Source organism: Sinocyclocheilus rhinocerous, unplaced genomic scaffold (assembly GCF_001515625.1).
Source record: "Sinocyclocheilus rhinocerous isolate Xijiao unplaced genomic scaffold, SAMN03320098_v1.1 scaffold1060, whole genome shotgun sequence".
NCBI lineage: Eukaryota > Metazoa > Chordata > Actinopteri > Cypriniformes > Cyprinidae > Sinocyclocheilus > Sinocyclocheilus rhinocerous.
This window is the reverse complement of record NW_015666198.1, coordinates 268,497-274,496: the sequence shown is the minus strand read 5'-3', so window position 1 is coordinate 274,496 and position 6,000 is coordinate 268,497. Positions and strand designations below refer to the sequence as shown.

General features: G+C 41.4%; 1 protein-coding gene across 1 annotated transcript in view; it reads left to right on the top strand.

Moving 5' to 3' along the window:
• LOC107732137 (threonylcarbamoyladenosine tRNA methylthiotransferase-like) overlaps positions 1–6,000 on the top strand; it is a 249,547-nt gene that overhangs the window by 90,721 nt on the left and 152,826 nt on the right. The window lies entirely within an intron of this gene.

The following is a 6,000-nucleotide window of genomic DNA, read 5'->3' as shown; positions in this document are numbered from 1 at the left end:
GTACAGAGCTTGCAACCGCCACATTAGCCACATTATGCTGAAATAGCAGCCGGGGAAATTAAGTTGGAAAATGGCTCTTATTTTTGAGCCTGTAGTGCCTGTAGTTTCTCTCTGCGGGGCCCGTGTGTCCCCGCTGCTCTCGGCCCCTTTGTGTTTCTGCTTTATTCATTTATTTGCCATAAAACCTTTTCTGCCTTATCTCCTACACTTTTGTTTTCCTCACAATATTACCTCCGTTTGAGGCACGAGCTCCTGCAAACAAGCCTGTTTTTGCCTTTGTGCCACACAATACTAGCTGATGAAGCGTTTTCCTGTTTTTCAGTCAGGACTCCTTTATTTTTGCCAAGAAGCGAAGCCAGAAGATGGAAGGCTGATAGAGGCGTCTGTGTTTGTGATGTGTTTAGGTTTCTTTCTGCAGGCGGAGAAGCTGTAAAGAGGTCTGATCTTTCATCCAGATGAGCTCAGAGCCGGAGCGCGGGGACACGTCTCATGTTTATTGATATCAGTGTTTCTAGAGCTTTAGTGATCTGAGCTGATGATTGTTCTTCATAATATCTGTGATGACCAAGCTCTTATAAGATCAGATCTGATCACAACACCTCTATCAGGTCTGTGTGTGTGTGTGACACTATAGCTATTTTGCATAAATTAAGCATCTTTTGAGACTATAAGTGTTGTTAGCTCTGCATAATTTGGAGTGCAGTATCTTAGTTTTACCTAAGATATGTTTTGGTACTAGATCTGTATGAATGTGATTATTGGGACAGGCTGGGTTGTAGATCATCAGTCAGACACGCGGTCTGTGCTTTCTCTGCGGACGCCAGAGGAGCCTGAACTCAGTCAGCCATACACAAACACAGAGACTGAGCTGTGTCCATCTCTCTCTCTCTCTCTCTCTCACACACACTGAATGAAAATATAAATTATAAATAAAAGGTTTCGTTCAAATAAACTCTTGGCATCTCAATCGAAACAAACCATCACAAATATGTCATTCATTTAGTTTTTATTCAGTGCTGTAAAAATAAATATTTCAAACATTTAAAGTCATTCTCATAAAAAAAGCAAGAGTTTGAGCACCGGCGTATCACACACACACACACACACACACGCACGCACTCTCTCTCACACACACACACACTCTCTGCTGCGCATCACTGTGTGCTCTTCAGCAGCTCTGCGGTGTCTGAGGCGGATGAGACGCGCTCCTGGAGCTCTGGACTGTGATGATGACGTGTGACGAGTGAAGCGCTGCTGATGTTTACAGTTTCTTACAGCCACTGTTTAAATGTTTATTTCAACAATGAGTCAGAGTAGAAACATAATTATAACACTAAAAAGTTGATATGAAAGTGTGTGCAATCTAAATGTTTGTATACAGCTCAGTTTTTACCTGAGTGTTGATTATATCTCAAATTAAAAGCAGTTCAATTTGGACATTGTTGTTAATTTTATTCTTTAATAGTATACTGACAGGGGTTCCCTTCATAGTTTACAGCATTAGTTGAGAGGCTGTTTTCATTAAGAAAACATTTTGTCATGTACTGTACCTGATATTCAATATATGGACAAAGGTATTGGGACAACCTCTTAATTATTGAGTTCATGTGTTTCAATCGGACCCATTGCCACAGATGTATAAAATCAAGCACTAGCCATGCAGTCTGGATTTACAAACATTTTTATTTTTTAAATGGGCCATTCTGAAGAGCTCAGTGAATTCAGGAAGAACACAGAGGCCTGACCTCAAATCCACGCAGCACTTTTGTGATGAACTGGAACGGTGATTGAGAGAAGGGCCTGACCTCACTAATGCTCTACTGGATGAGTACTGGGAAAAAAGTCCCACAGAAACACTCCAGAATCTTGTAGAAAGCCCTCCAAGAAGAATGGAAGCTGTTATAGCTACAGAGGGAAACATCTCCATATTAATGTCTGTGTATTGAGAATGTGACGTCATTAAAGTCCCTGTTGGTCTAATGGTAAATCAGAATCTAATAAATGTAAGAGCTTGTGAATCCGAATCAAATCAGTTTCAATGATGGTCCCATCAGAACACAGAGGCTTGTCATCGAATATCAAAGGTACATGGACATGAACATGTGTAAATAATGGTTGTATTATGTGAATAATACTGTATTTGTAGAATAAGAGAATACTGGAGGCATGAACCCAGTACAGTAAATCTGATAAGAGTAGAAACCATGGCTGATAGTTCGATGAATTGTAGAAAGTGTGAGAACTGGATTGAATGTTTTGAAACAATAAACAATCATTTTACTGAAGATTCATCACCACCAAACTAAGCACATGCACTTCTCTCAAACAAATGTGCTATTTGAATCCTAATATTTCCTTCCCCTGAGCCTCTGTTTGAAGGACATTCTGACTCAAGTTGCATTATGGAGCTTTAAATCTCATTGCAGGGCTTCAGTAGTGGCACGAGTAAATTTGCATTCGTTTCACATTCGTTTCAGCAGTTTACGTTGCGTCTTGATGGGGCTTAACATCACTTTTGTCACTCTTGAATGATAAAGTTTGCCGTGGTAAATATTTGAAGTGACTCACCGTCTAAAACCCCCATTGAAGTTGCTGTGAATATGAATATGGAGATCTGATTTTCTGTGACATTGGCGGTTGTCAGAGGGTGACATTTGCTTTTATAAGGATTAAGGCTCTTGTAGATTTTGTAGGGGAATTAATGCACTCATGTGTGACTACTGTGAAGTAGAGGTGATAAAATTTATGTGACACACTTTTATTACACATATGTCAGCATTAACCTCCAGCAAATGTAGTTCCATGAAGAGCCTATTAGCTCATTTGTGAACTGCGTTTATATCAGGCTTGTCAAATAACAAGATTTCTTCAAGGCACCTCAGTGTTGGTTAACCACATTTTTGCCTTTGACTTTGGATATGCTGCAAATAGAAGCAGTCTGTAGTGTATGAACACAGCATTTGACCTGAAGTCATATGGAGGACATGTATGAGTTTGCCTGGTGGACTCGAGACTGTTGTATTAGCAGATGTTTTATTATGCATCATTACTCTGATATGTCTGCTGACGGGAGAGGGTTTGCTGCGGTCGCTGGGATGCAGGAGGCCTGCGGCTAAACCTCGCTCAGGACATCCGAATACATGATGTAGAATAAGATCCAACATAATCTCGGGTTGATCTCTGCTCCGGAGAGAATGCCGCTCAGCTCAGCAAACATAGTGAGCTTCCTCACATGTGCACGCATTTCACTGTGAGAGAGGAAAAGCTGTTTGAATGGCACACGAATCTACAACCCTGATCAATAGTTTCAGGGAAACCCAGCCAATTCAGCTGAGATTCATCTGTCTCATGGACTGAAGCGGCACTGTAAATCTCCCCGACTAAAGGATTTGGTGAGTGAAGGAGAAAATGAACTGCTAAGTGATGGAGGGCAGCAGCAGAGGTTTGATTTCTGCTGGCGAGAGTCGCTCGGCGTGTCGACAGGACAGTGAGCGTCCGCAGTCAGAAACCATTAGTATGTGAGGGGAATCACCTCTCCTCAAACACCGGAGTAAAGCTATCTGATCCCCGCGCTGAGAAGCAATCCGCCAGGAAAAAGTGCAGACTTTTCTCTTTTTCAATAGTTTCCTTCCCCTTTTTGATCTGGCCAGAGAGATGATCCTTTGAGATGTGTGCAGGTTTGCTTCTGAAGCTCCTGCCATCTCACCCACACAAGTCTTCAGTCGCTTCATCTGTCCTTCAGACGTGGAGATGAAGATGGTGTCTGCGCTTTCGTCTAATCTCCACTCCTCTTGTCAGGGAAGCTCTTCTTGAGGCGACTTATTGTGGCCTTGCAGCCATGAAGCTCAAAGCCTGAGATCTGTCATGCTCCTGAGGCAGCTGTGTCTGTCCGCTTGATGTTTTACAAGGCTGCCCGGCGCTCAGCCTTTCCTTATTACGGTGGTCAAAGCTGTTGTTCGTGAGAGGACTTGGATTCTTGACAAGCCTCTGGATTATCGGGCGCCTCTGGATCCTGCCGCATCTTTCGCAGGAACTTCACCCGAGGCCAGGGACGCCCAGAAGACATCGTTGCCAGAAGGTGGATTTATTCTTGAAAGGAAATCAAAATCTTCTTTGTTTGCGAATCTAAATTGTGTGGGCTGATGGGAAAGCTCAGACTGGTCTGTTGGCTCTGTCTCTGAGATGAAGGCAGGATCAAAGGTCAGCGTAGATATCGCTTCTACGAGCTTCATCGCGGTCGGATCTGCGACGGCTGAATGTGTTCAGCTCCTTTGCTGTTGGATGTATTGTGAGTGTGAGTCCATCTCTTCAGTAGCAGTCCATGTCTGTGAAGGTCAGGCTGATCTGTCATCTGTACCTATACAGTCTGATGTGAGTACAGCAGCATTCATCTTTTTTCATTCATTTCTTCAATAAATCTTCAATCAAAATCAATAGTCAAGGGAGAAAGGAAAGTTTTTGTATGTGTTTGTTTTAACATTTTAATTTATATTAACATTAGATTATTTAAATATATTATAGTAGTTTATTAATTGTAATACTTTTAAATCATCCTGCAGCCCCATTGGAAATTTGCTGAGGCCCCCTAGTGGGCCCCGTCCCCTGGTTGAGAACCACTGCTTTAAGCCTTGACTTGCTTTTTTCCAGTCCAGGAATCATTTGTGGGATAGTAACCCAGACAAACGACTGTGTGTCAGTGTTGCATGATAAGCTGCTGCTACGCTAGTGTCACGGCACCCATATATCAGCTGTGCCGATTCTCTGCGCTTCCCCTGCCTTGTTTATGTGTTTTCCCCTCAGTAGGATCATAATTTTCTGATTAGACACATCCAGGAAGACAGAGATGGCAATCACACACACACACACACACACACACACACACAGTCATCCTGCTGTTGACAGCGAACTGTTTCCGTCAGGGCAAACCTGGACAAGACTGCGATCTGTTTTTGACTGCTAATGCTGCAAGACTTCCAGTGCTTGTTAAAGTGAAAGTGTCTCCGTTTTGGCAGGATCTCAGTAGCAGGTTTTCTCGTTGTGTCTTAGACTGTCTTTGCCACACAGTGATAGTGTCATTAGCGTGTTTGAGTACACAGTCCAGTGTTTCCCCTAGGTTTACGGCTTTATTTTTTTTCTGGACTCCTTTTTAATGGTTAAATTACATTTTATTAATGCATGTATTAATTTATTAAGCATGTCGAATTATTTAAAATCATGAAACTTAAACAATTTAACATCAATTTATTAAAAGTTTAACAAATATTACATGTTTAGGGCCCTATGAAATGTTTTATTTTTCCAACCTTATGTTTTATTGTAACCAAATTCTGTTTTAGCATGTCTAATTATTTGAAAGCATAAAACAAGTTTCATTTATTCTTACAATAGCCTTATGATTTTTTGCTCAGAAATTGTGTATTTACATTTTTTTTAAGGCATAAAACATTCATTTAATCTATCTTTTAAGTAATGAAAATTAAACAAATTTTATTTTTTTGGAAATAAAACATTTAATATTACAATTAAAACATTGAAAAATATTGTATGCTTATTCCTTAAAAATAAGGTTTTAATAATTTTAGTAGTAGTAGGGGCGGGCCGCTTAAATAATGGCAGGGGAAACACTGCAGTCCATCATAAGGGAGCAGAGATCTGATTATGTCACGCTGGAGTGTTTGGACAGCTTGATCCGTGACGCATCGGTCTGAATGTGTGAAGCAGCATCTGCTCCCGCACCGAACAAACAGAGCAAACACACTTCAGCTTCTGTGTCACGGACACACAGTCAGAGCTCACTGTTCGAGGAGAAACTGAAGAGCAGTTAGACACGTTACTTGAGGACTGTTGTGTCACCTGAATATTTCATGTGGGTGCTGGTTGTGTTTTATCAGAGAGACATTTGAAAGAACGGTTTTTGAGCTCCTGATAGTCTTGCATAATTCATTTGGATTACAGACCGGCACAGTACATGAATCTGCTGTCATCTGAGGAGCAGTTCTG